Genomic DNA, 13,962 nt, shown 5'->3' with positions numbered 1-13,962 from the left:
TCGATCACTCACACTTTGAAAGTCTCAGTTTTCCATCACCTAGGTTCAAAATTATACATTTCTGCTGTTTGATCATAATCAACCTTCTTTGATGTTCATTAAAGGTGCTATATCCGGTATTTTTGATAATGTTTTCGTTTATTTAGTGATTCAGTACTGTTTATCAGCATAACCTTTGCTGGAAACATCGTTTCAATCTTCTTAGGTACTCTGGTAAAAAGCCATGTCCTTTTATGCAGCATCCGCTCACTAAATGAGAGGGAAAATGTTGGATAGTTCATTCATGTTCGTCGTCGAAAAGAAGATTCACTACAAGTCTAAAGATTTGGTTTCGGGGATTTTGCAGGAAACGATAGCGAAAAATCCCAATAAATGGACACTGCGAATAACAGACCACCCATGGACCAGCCAATCAATGTTGGCTCACCAACAATTGAAGAAATCAGCATGGCCATCAGACAAATCAAGAGTGTCAAAGCAACAGGACCAGACAACATTCCAGCAGAAGCACTAGAAGCAGACGTAGCGCCAACTGCAAGGATACTCCACATTCTCTTCAATAAGATTTAGGATGAGGAACAAGTACCGATAGACTAGAAAGAAGGACTTCTGATCAAAATACCAAAGAAAAGCAATCTCAGCAACTGTGATAACTACAGGGGCATTACTCTTCTCTGAATACCGAGAAAAGTCTTCAACAGGGTATTGTTAAACAGGATGAAGGACTGAGTAGACGCTCAACTTCGTGACCAACAGGCAGGATTCCGTAAGGATAGATCGTGTACAGACCAAATAGCAACTCTACGGATCATTGTGGAACAGTCAATTGAATGGAATTCATCACTCTACATCAACTTCATTGACCACGAAAAAGCATTTGATAGCGTGGACAGAACAACACTATGTAAACTTCTTCGACACTACGGCGTACCTCAGAAGATAGTCAATATCATACAGAATTCCTATGATGGATTAAACTGCAAAATCGTGCATGGAGGACAATTGACAGACTCCTTCGAAATAAAGACCGGCGTCAGGCAAGGTTGCTTACTCTCACCCTTTCTCTTTCTCCTGCTGATCGACTGGATCATGAAGACGTCAACATCTGAAGGGAAGCACGGGATACAATGGACATCTAAGATGCAGTTGGATGATCTAGACTTCGCAGATGATCTGGCCCTTCTATCTCAAACGCAACAACAAATACAGGAGAAGACGAACAGTGTGGCAGCAGCCTCAGCAGCAGTAGGTCTCAATATATACAAAGGTAAAAGCAAGATTCTCCGATACAACTCAGAATGCACCAATCCAATCAAAATTGACGGAGAAGATTTGGAAGGTGTAAAAACCTTTACGTATTTGGGCAGCATCATTGATGAACAGGGTGGATGTGATGCAGATGTGAAGGCGCGGATCGGCAAAGCAAGAATAGCATATCTATAGTTGATGAACATCTGTAACTCACAGCAACTGTCAACCAACACCAAGGTCAGGATTTTCAATACAAATGTCAAGACAGTTCTACTGTGTGGAGCGGAAACCTAGAGAATTTAGAAAGCGATCATCCAGAAGACATAAGTGTATATTATCAGCTGTCTACACAAAATACTTCAGATCCGTTGGCCGGACACTATTAGCAACAACCAACTGTGGGAGAGAACAAACCAGATTCAAGCGGAGGAAGAAATTAGGAAGAAGAAGCGCTGCAAGTGGATAGGACACACATTGAGGAAAGCACCCACCTGCATCACAAGACAAGCCTTCACATGGAATCCTCAATGCCAAAAGAGGAGAGGAAGAGCAAAGAACACAGTACTCCGGCAGATAGAGATAGACATGAGAAAAATGAACAAGAATTGGATGGAACTAGAAAAGAAGGCCCAGGACAGAGTGGGTAGGAGAATGATGGTCGGCGGCCTATGTTCCATTAGGAGTAACAGGCGAAAGTAAGTAAGTAAGTAAGTAAGTGACATCTTGGGCTTTTGGTAACATTAACGAAATAGTTGATGAGTACACAGATAATGGACAGTGACAGAAACGACATAATTGATCACTCATTTTTCTTCATTACGTGTATCAAAACTGAGCGAAGAGTACAGATTATTGAAGGGCATCAAGTATCCGGTGTAGCACGAAATATGTGTATACACTTCAGACATCTACATTACAAACTTCTGGATTTCTAACCTGACTTAAAATAGACTTTGTAGCGGTAAATAAATCTCCAAAATAAATAGCTCTAAGTTTTCGACATTGGATGCTGACCATATGTTTTAGTGGACTCATCTAGCTGAAGGCGACAAAGGTTAGATCAACTCTTCAATAACGTCAACCTGCATCATGGTTCTGCGACGAACATGTTGCAACGAATGAGAGAGGTTATAGGCCTAAGGACTTTCGATGATGGCCTATTTAAACACCTTTTCTCGTCTAAACTTCCCCAACAGGTGCAAGCGGTTTTGGTCTCATTTCGGAACAACGCCTTTGACGAACTGGCTGCATCTGCCGATCGTATCTTAGAAATTACGAAATCTTCTACTACCGAGGTATTTTCAGTCAAACAAAAGCCTCACACGACTCAGAATGACATAACCGAGTTATGTCATATACTCGCGTAGTATCTTAATCTTCGTAACGACCGTAATCGCTCGCACACCCCACGTAGAAGCATTTCACGTAAGCGATCTGTCTCTAGACCACGAGAGACGGATAATCCTGACTGGTGCTGGTATCACAACAAGCTACCTTGAAAGGTACAACTGTCTTTTCGAAAATCGACTTGGTTAAAGCGTATAACCAAATCCCTATGGCTACTGACGACATACCGAAAACAGCTATCATAACTCCCCTCGGACTCTATGAATTTTTGCGAATGCCTTTCGGTCTAAGAAATGCTGCTCAAACATTCCAAAAATTCATAGACGACGTTTTTCGAGGTCTCAACTTCGTACATGCGTATGTTGACGACTGCCTAATCGCAAGTCCGGACAGAGAATCACATCTCAAGCATCTGGATCTTGTTTTCGACCGACTACGAAACCACGGCATTACTGTAAACGTTCAGAAATGCCAATTCGGAACCGACTCGTTAGACTTCCTAGGAAACACTATAGATGCTCAAGGCATTTTACCCCTTAGGACCAAAGTGGCGGCCATTCTGGATTACCCAGAACCGACCACCGTCAAACATTTACGAACGTTAAACGGCCTTGTAAGTTTCTATAAACGATTCATACCGAAATACGCGTTACCCATGAAACCTCTTACCAACCAACTTCGTGGAAATGCGAAATCCATTGATTTGGACGACACCGCACGAAAAGCATTCTCCACAATTAAGGAACTCATCGCTAAAGCAACAATGCTCGCACATCAGGACGCTCAAGAACCCATTGGCATCGCAGTAGACGCATCCGGCTTAGCAATCAAAGGAGTCTTACAACAATGGGTTAACAACTCCTGGCAACCTTCAGCATTTTTCTCTAGACGGTTGCTAGACACCGAATCGACGTACAGCACATTCAGTAGGGAACTCCCAGCTATGTATTGTGCTGTACGACATTTTCAACACTACATCGAGGGTCGTGAATTCACTCTTTTCACTGACCATAAACCACTCACCTTCTCTCTAAGCTCTACTTCAGACAAGTACTCTCCCCGTGAGTCTCGACAACTGGACTATATTTTGCAGTTTACTTCAGACATTCAACACATCTCTGGAGCAAACAATGTAGTCGCAGACGCGTTGTCTCGAATAACTTCCTTGAATAGTTTCCAAGGAATCGACCTTGTGAAACTCGCCGAGCTTCAAAAAGAAGACAGTGATCTTCAGCACGAGTTATCGTCTACAACACTCAAGTTACGTATCAAACAGATGGGAACAGGTAAGGAAATCTTACTGTGTGACACATCTACAGGTATGGATCACCCAATTGTGCCGAAACGTTATCGACGCAACGTCTTCAACACATTGCACAAACTTTCTCATCCAGGTGTTCATGCAACCATCAAGCTTATGGCAGAACGGTTTTGCTGGCCTGGCATGAATAAAGACGTGAGAGAGTGGGCACGCAATGAATGTCCCTTAGGCTCATTTAAAACTCCCGATGCTTGTTTCGACCATGTTCATCTGGATTTGGTAGGACCTTTACCAGATTCAAATGGATACTCTTACCTCTTAACCTGCGTAGACCATTTCACTCGATGGCCAGAAGCAGTACCTACCAAGGACATCACTGCTGAAACAGTGGCCCGCACATTCGTCGAACGCTGGGTAGCAAACTTCGGCTGGCCTTCAACCATCACTACAGATCTCGGACGTCAGTTTGAATCTGAACTTTTCCGTCGTCTGACCACACTTTTAGGAACCACTCGCTTCCGAACGACTGCCTACCATCCACAAGCAAACGGGTTGGTAGAACGTTTTCACTGACAACTGAAAGCTTCACTATCAGCTGCAAAGGTTTCACAGTGGACCGACGCTCTTCCACTTGTCCTACTAGGTATCCGCAATGCAGTGAAAGCTGACATTGGATACACTGCGGCTCAACTCGTTTATGGAACGACACTTCGACTTCCAGGAGAATTCGTGGATCTTTCATCCTCTTCAATGAGCATGGATCTAACCTCCTACACGAACAGGCTTACAAACGCAATGCGTTCAGTTAAACCTGCTTCCACTCGACCACAATCAACCGATGTCTACGTTCAACCTGACTTACAATATAGTACACACGTTTTCGTTCGTCGAGACTCACATCGACTACCATTCGAATCAGCATAAGAAGGACCTTTTAAACTTCATCAACGTGAATCTAAGTACTATATGGTCGATAAGAACGGAACAAACGATAGCATCTGCATCGATCGCTTAAAAGCAGCGTATTTAAAAGGAAATCCTATTCACGTCGATTTTCCTTCGGTACAATCGCACAACACGACTCCTACACTCATAATTCCTCAACCGAAAACCAACACTAGCGATGATACTCCGAATGTATTTGAAAATAAACTTAAGACGACGCGTTCTGGAAGAAGAGTAAGATTTCCAGAACATTTAAACGACTACTACACGTAAGGCACTACTCGACATTTTAAATTATCTCGATCTTCCTTTTTACGATACATAATATTAAAAAAAACAATTTTAATATTCTTATACGTTCGTATTTTTACTTAAAAACAAACAAAAAACAAACAAAAAAATATTTTTTTAACGCTATTACGTGTGCTTGAGTTTATTTTCCATTTTTTTCGCTGACATTGTGTTTTTACGCACATACGAGTGTATTTCGACATGCACTTACATTTTCTTTTTTCTTTTCCGGGACGGCTGGAAAAGAACAATGCAGTTTACGAGGAATCGAAATTTTTCGTTGTAACTTTTTCTTTTTTTACTATGTTGTACCTCCGTCCCATATAGTAAGGAAAGACGACCAGACGCTGCTACACTTAGTAAGCTATCAGAAGAGTGTTTACCAACGACAAACTCGTTGGGTTTAAACTTCTGGCTGGCCACGTCTTAGGGTCGTCACTGCCCCACTAGGGGAGGAGTGATCTGTATCGGTAAATAAATCTCCAAAATAAATAGCTCTAAGTTTTCGACATTGGATGCTGACCATATGTTTTAGTGGACTCATCTAGCTGAAGGCGCTCGGTCATGCATCCGCACCAGATCACGTGTGGTAACGCCGTGCTCAACATCAACCGCAATCGCTAGCCAGATTAGATCAGAGAATTCCGATATATTGGTAATCTCCAAATACACTCTTCCGATCTCCTCGACTCTGTCTTTTTATTTCTCTGGGTGGGAACGAATTATATTAGGTGTTACTGGTAGAAGCGTTGTCAAACACTGAATACCTGTGTCATCTTCAACTTCAATTCAATGCTTACAACCGTTGTAATACATTGCTATCAGTTGGGGCTTGCCCGCTATTTTAGAACTTTTGATTTAAAAATGTAGTATATGCTGGTTTGTCAAAGCAGAGTTGCTTTGTAAGCCAGTACCTATCCACATATATCCTGCCGCTGAAATTGTGTCGTGTAGTTAGCAGTCAAAAAGTTGAGGGCAACTTAGCAAGTTGCAGACGAAATTAAAGTGTGACCTCTCTGATTCATGAAGACTTATTCCACGGCCTATAACTGTGGATATTCGGTAATCATTAGGTTTTAAGACATTTTTTCCTTCACCAATACGACCAGATTGTATTTGCCAAAACTGTCCGTACTAAACAAATGGATGACCAGGTTAAAATAAAGCACCAAGAAGCAATAAGTGACTACTGAAATGTAACATTTTCAGTCTCTTGACCTAAGAGTTTAGAAAACCAAAGGACTGGTTATTCAGATGACCTTCGGAACGAAAACCTTTTTACCATGAGAGTATGAAGGGATCGTAAGATAGTTGTCTATTTTGGTTTAATCCAAAATACTGTAATCAGCGCTTCGGAGACCTGTCCGAACTGTACTAAAACGTCGTTCTAAACTCTTAATTAACAACTCCACAGGCTTTTAAACGTTCTGGTTCAGTAGTAACAAACCCGACTTTTTCACTTCAAAGCATATCGTTGAAGGTCTAAGCTTTCTCCCGTGACACTATATACTAATGTGACACATGCTCATCCTTCTGTAATAAAATGAATTCTTTTAAAAATCCTCCAAAGTTTCTCACACGTTAGTGCTGTTATTTCTTGAATTTTCCTTTGTTCTATACGTACTCACTTTTATCCGAATTTTGTGCAACCAGGTGTTTATATTTCTCAGTTTTCTTTGACCAAGCACTTCTTATGTGATTCTGGTGAATATGTGATTATATTACCTCATATTATTGTATAACCTCGGACCATTAACAATCAAAGCTCGTTCGACTGATTTCAAATTCAGAATGTACGGTTGTTTATTGTATTTGCAATTTGGCTGTCTTTTGAGAACATTTATTAATCAACTTGATTCTTGAGGTGAGAAATCTAATTTTCAGGAATATTCTTCCTGATTCTCAAGAACGTAACAGATGTGATTGTTATTGGCGTTTTTTTATGTTGTACGTTATTATCTAGAAATAAAAAGCTGGACTGAATACTGGCAGAACGGTATTTTCGAAGACCACTATTTTTGACTTAATTTGTAGGGCCCTTTATTTTGTCATCATTTAAGTCGGACGATGTTTGTTGACAGCCTCTCCACTTTAATGGCCCGGGATCTGACTCCAAGGAGATCGTAATGGATGATTGTTATTGGAATATATATGTTGCCCACTCTCGTATATAATCATAGAACTAAATCACGCTAGTCAATAACGGAATTATATAAGTCAAATAACGAGAATGGACTTTTGAATACATATATTTTTTATGTAAAGTGAATGGAATAGAAAGAAGCAAAACGACTCGCAGTGGAGATGGCGGGTTAGCCAAATCCATTTAGTCAAGCGTTAATCAATATACATAGGCACACAAAAATACGTTACAGACATGTGATGAGTAATAGGATGAGAAGTGTACACACACCTACGCGCTCATATAAAAACTGTCAAAATTGATAAGAGAATAATTAACAAGGTCAAAACATAACTCAAGTGGAATGAATAGATTGGCCTGTCCGAAGGCGAGAGCAAGATAATATGGGCTTAAAACAATAACCGACATTACAAATTTTTATTAGGATGCAGTCCTGCACGGAATCCAGTTCTGCATGATCGTTGACTATGAGTGACTGGAAAACTAATTTCGCACTATATAAAGACACAGTAATTTGTTTTAGTCTTATGGATCTTGACTTTTTATATCGTATTCTGTATTGGGTCTAAAGTTCTTAATTTCGGCCGTTACACGTGCTCGCGTTTATCACTCACCGTCACATTATCTCACAGACCTTTGTCTTTACCACACATGCCCAGGCCCTCAGTTTCCGCTCTACTGTTTCTCAGCGCATACGAACAATCGTGTGTAACCTGGAAATAACATACGACCTAACACTGAGCTAGCAAACTTACCCAATAAAAATGAACAGAAATCTAACCAGGTATTTGTGAAAATAGTGGAGCTATCCGTTTGGGCTAATTAGCCAACCGCTTGCGTTATTTGGGCCTTGAACTGACTGACCGTCACCATAGTGACTTGTAGCATACAAGACGCCTAGTGACACTAACACTAATCAGGGAAACTACTGGTTTCATAACTTTAATAGGTATTCATGAATGCAGCCTCATGAATTTTAAGAATGCAAACAACCATCTGATTAGATATTTTGAAAAATAATCTACAGTGCTCAGCAATTCATTCAAACTGAATATAACGTTACCCGCGCAAACTCGAAGGATTGCAGCTTTTCTTTACGCTGTTTGTCTCTTCATCAATTCGTAGATTTCCCACTAGAAATTAGTTATATATGGTAATGATGTGTGATGTACTGAGAGGCTATATTTTATAACCAAATACCCCATAGCCAAAATGTTTTCGACATTCATGGTCGATAATTTTAACAACATCCGATCAGTTCGTAACTAACACATAAAACAATTAGTCCCTTTGATAAATTTCGATAATGATATTAGAAGACGAAGATTATCAGAACCATGTGATATATTATTACTCTTATCACTATCGTTATCTCCTCTAACCCCATTTCCTGTCTAGTTGACCTTTCATTTTTATATATAAATGCTCTTAAAAAGTATATGTGTGACCAGATTGTTCGAAATGTATTGTGCTAATATATCACATAGTTATGACCTACCTGTAAATGCTTTTTTGTTATCTGCGTTCTCTCCTCGCCGAGTTACTTACTTAGTTACGCCTGTTATCCCCAGTGGAGCATAGGCCGCCGACCAGCATTCTCCAACCCACTCTGTCCTGGGCCTTCTTTTCTAGTTCCATCCAATTCTTGTTCATTTTTCTCATGTCTATCTCTATCTGCCGGAGTACTGTGTTCTTTGCTCTTCCTCTCCTCTTTTGGCATTGAGGATTCCATGTGAAGGCTTGTCTTGTGATGCAGGTGGGTGCTTTCCTCAATGTGTGTCCTATCCACTTGCAGCGCTTCTTCTTCCTAATTTCTTCCTCCGCTTGAATCTGGTTTGTTCTCTCCCACAGTTGGTTGTTGCTAATAGTGTCCGGCCAACGGATCTGAAGTATTTTGTGTAGACAGCTGATAATATACACTTATGTCTTCTGGATGATCGCTTTCTAAATTCTCTAGGTTTCCGCTCCACACAGTAGAACTGTCTTGACATTTGTATTGAAAATCCTGACCTTGGTGTTGGTTGACAGTTGCTGTGAGTTACAGATGTTCATCAACTATAGATATGCTATTCTTGCTTTGCCGATCCGCGCCTTCACATCTGCATCACATCCACCCTGTTCATCAATGATGCTGCCCAAATACGTAAAGGTTTTTACACCTTCCAAATCTTCTCCGTCAATTTTGATTGGATTGGTGCATTCTGAGTTGTATCGGAGAATCTTGCTTTTACCTTTGTATATATTGAGACCTACTGCTGCTGAGGCTGCTGCCACACTGTTCGTCTTCTCCTGTATTTGTTGTTGCGTTTGAGATAGAAGGGCCAGATCATCTGCGAAGTCTAGATCATCCAACTGCATCTTAGATGTCCATTGTATCCCGTGCTTCCCTTCAGATGTTGACGTCTTCATGATCCAGTCGATCAGCAGGAGAAAGAGAAAGGGTGAGAGTAAGCAACCTTGCCTGACGCCGGTCTTTATTTCGAAGGAGTCTGTCAATTGTCCTCCATGCACGATTTTGCAGTTTAATCCATCATAGGAATTCTGTATGATATTGACTATCTTCTGAGGTACGCCGTAGTGTCGAAGAAGTTTACATAGTGTTGTTCTGTCCACGCTATCAAATGCTTTTTCGTGGTCAATGAAGTTGATGTAGAGTGATGAATTCCATTCAATTGACTGTTCCACAATGATCCGTAGAGTTGCTATTTGGTCTGTACACGATCTATCCCTACGGAATCCTGCCTGTTGGTCACGAAGTTGAGCGTCTACTCAGTCCTTCATCCTGTTTAACAATACCCTGTTGAAGACTTTTCTCGGTATTCAGAGAAGAGTAATGCCCCTGTAGTTATCACAGTTGCTGAGATTGCTTTTCTTTGGTATTTTGATCAGAAGTCCTTCTTTCTAGTCTATCGGTACTTGTTCCTCATCCTAAATCTTATTGAAGAGAATGTGGAGTATCCTTGCAGTTGGCGCTACGTCTGCTTCTAGTGCTTCTGCTGGAATGTTGTCTGGTCCTGTTGCTTTGACACTCTTGATTTGTCTGATGGCCATGCTGATTTCTTCAATTGTTGGTGAGCCAACATTGATTGGGAGGTCCGTGGGTGCTGCTTCGATGTTGGGTGGGTTCAGTGGAGCTGGTCGATTCAAGAGTTCTTTGAAGTGTTCTACCCACCTGTTTTGTTGTTCTTCAATGTTGGTGATTACCTCACCTTCCTTGCTTTTCACTGGTCGTTCTGGTTTGCGGCGATTTCCAGAGAGTTTCTTTGTCGTGTCATACAATTGTCTCATGTTTCCTTCTCTTACAGCCTTTTCCGCCGTCGTTGCTAAATCTTCCACATATTTACGTTTGTCAGTCCTGATGCTCCTCTTCACTTGCTTGTTTGCTTCTGTGTATTCAGCTTGTGCCTTGGTTTTTTCTGCTTTTGTTCGACTGGTATTGATTGCTGTTTTCTTGTTCCTCCTTTCTTGAATCTTATCCAGTGTATCAACAGTGATCCATTGCTTGTGATGGTTCTTCTTGTGACCCAGGACCTCATGACATGTTGTAGTGATGGCCTCTTTGTTCCCCTTCCAGTTGCTCTCCATAGTAGTTCCTTCTCCATTGAGTAGATCATGAAAGGCCTGGAACTTGTTGCTGAGGATTATCTTGAATTTGTTGGGTTTGTTAGTATCCTGAAGAAAGGTCGTATTGAACTTTTGTGATATTGTTCACCCCATTGTCCGGTGCTTCTTGAGTTTCAATTTCATCTTGGCGACCAGCAAGTGATGATCTGATGCTATATCAGCTCCTCTCTTGGTTTTGACGTCCTCCATCGTCCTCCTGAACGTTTTGTTGATGCAAATATGGTCGATTTGGTTTTGTGTAGAGTGATCCGGTGAAGTCCATGTGGTTTTGTGTATGCGTTTATGCGAGAATATGGTGCCACCTATGACCAGTTTATTGAAGGCACACAGGTTTGCAAATCTCTCACCATTTTCGTTCCTTTCTCCCAGTCCGTGTCGTCCCATGATGTCTTCATATTCAGTGTTGTCCGTTCCAACCTTGGTGTTGAAATCTCCTATCAGAATGGTCAGGTCCTTTGTTGGGCACTTCTCGATGATTGACTGCAGCCTATTGTAGAATTGATCTTTAGCGTCTTCATTGTAGTCGTTGGTAGGCGCATAGCATTGGATGATATTCATTGAAATACCCTCTTTCTTTGTTTTGGATGAGGCTTTGATGATCCCTGGTCCATGAGATTCCCATCCTATAAGTGCATTTTGTGCTTGTTTAGACAGCATCAATGCAACTCCTTATGTATGTGGGGCATTTTCTTCTTCATGGCCCGAGTATAACAGGAGCTCTCCTGTAGTTAGTCGTTGTTGTCCAACTTGTGTCCAATGTGTTTCACTGATCCCAAGTACCTCTAGGTTGTATCTTCTCATTTCTGCAACAATTTGGAAGGCTCTCCCAGTGTCCCACATTGTACGAACATTCCATGTACCTAAATAAATGGTCGCTCTGGTTGTCAGAAAGGGCATCGGCCTCGTAACTTCCGAAGAAATTCGGCTTTCATCATGAGGCGTCATAGTTCTTCTAAAAGAAGACCTTCTGACTCCCAGGACAGAGTTTAGAAGGTTTGAATAATTTTTTCTGGTTAGCGTTTTATAGCGAGTTAGTTTTTTACGGGATGGGAACGCTAACCTCATGCCCAACCCTCCTCCTTTATCCGGGCTTGGGACCGGCAGTAGCCCCCGGAGGGACTTCAGGCATAGTTAAATAATACCAAGTGACATATATAATCAAACGTTTTAAAAACAAAAGACTGACCAAAACCCATAATCGCCAAATCTGATGAAATTATGTGAATGACGTTTAAGTCGGTATTGGGTGCATTGAGTGTTATTACAATAATGAATCCCGACATTTTTGAGTTGTCATATGCGACCACCTAATCGATGAGATCTTACGTGAAAGTCACATTACAGAATGATGGTCTAGTTCGATATTTGTACATTTATCTTTGCTACTATAATGATAGTAGTAATCCTAAAATTGTGGATTTTTGTTTGGGATACCAGATACCTAGACTTAGATGTCATATCTTCACAACCTTTTTGGCAATTCGAATTTCTCATTTTCGCATCAAAGGTGTCCTTTATTTCAGATCGTGTTTCCTACTTGAGAAAACCTTAGATGTCATCGGTCCTTTTTCTCTTCGTTACGCTATTTTGTGACATTTATCAGTGACATTTTTGTTCTGTATATGTACGCTTGAGTTGTGTGCTCGTTCTTTCGTGTTTCCAAGCTACTCGTGAAATATACTTTTCCCTCGTTTGAAGTTGGTCTTCTTCATCCAGTTAGCATGGCTGATGCTCAGTGAATAGTTAAGCTTGTCTTATTCTTCTGTTGTTGACTTCGTTCCATTCTCCGGTTTCGACTATATCATCATTTGCTCTTCAAACGTAGCGACTTTTCATAATGTAACTACATAACCTATAAGATCATACGTGAAAGTCGCAACATAGTCTGCACTGACTCGCTTCATCGTGACAGTCAGCAAGGATCGTTTGGCTGAGAAAAAATACCACTATGAAGTTGAAATTGCTGAAATCAAACCTACGTCATACGATCTTCCCTTCTTGATCCTAGAACTTACTGTACTCATCCAGCCCACCTGGTAGTTCCTCCTTCAAATCATGAGTCTGGACCATATAAAACAACCCCACCTGAAGCCCCTCTGGGGTTACTGTCAGTCCGAATCCCGGATAAAGGAAGATAATTGGATATGAGGTTAGCGACCCCATACCGCAGAAAACTAACTCGCTAAAAAACGCTAACCAGAAAAAATAATTCAAACCATTTAAACTCTGCCCTGGGGGTCACAAGGTCTTCATTTATATGAGTTACGACGCCTCATGGTGAAAGCCGACTGGATCGACTGGATTATGAAGACGTCAACATCTGAAGGGAAGCACGGGATACAATGGACATCTAAGATGCAGTTGGATGATCTAGACTTCGCAGATGATCTGGCCCTTCTATCTCAAACGCAACAACAAATACAGGAGAAGACAAACAGTGTTGCAGCAGCCTCAGCAGCAGTAGGTCTCAATATATACAAAGGTAAAAGCAAGATTCTCCGATACAACTCAGAATGCACCAATCCAATCAAAATTGACGGAGAAGATTTGGAAGGTGTAAAAACCTTTACGTATTTGGGCAGCATCATTGATGAACAGGGTGGATGTGATGCAGATGTGAAGGCGCGGATCGGCAAAGCAAGAATAGCATATCTATAGTTGATGAACATCTGTAACTCACAGCAACTGTCAACCAACACCAAGGTCAGGATTTTCAATACAAATGTCAAGACAGTTCTACTGTGTGGAGCGGAAACCTAGAGAATTTAGAAAGCGATCATCCAGAAGACATAAGTGTATATTATCAGCTGTCTACACAAAATACTTCAGATCCGTTGGCCGGACACTATTAGCAACAACCAACTGTGGGAGAGAACAAACCAGATTCAAGCGGAGGAAGAAATTAGGAAGAAGAAGCGCTGCAAGTGGATAGGACACACATTGAGGAAAGCACCCACCTGCATCACAAGACAAGCCTTCACATGGAATCCTCAATGCCAAAAGAGGAGAGGAAGAGCAAAGAACACAGTACTCCGGCAGATAGAGATAGACATGAGAAAAATGAACAAGAATTGGATGGAACTAGAAAAGAAGGCCCAGG

Source organism: Schistosoma haematobium, chromosome 1 (genome assembly GCF_000699445.3).
Source record: "Schistosoma haematobium chromosome 1, whole genome shotgun sequence".
In the NCBI taxonomy this organism is placed as follows: Eukaryota; Metazoa; Platyhelminthes; class Trematoda; order Strigeidida; family Schistosomatidae; genus Schistosoma; species Schistosoma haematobium.
Note: the sequence above shows the minus strand (reverse complement) of the source record.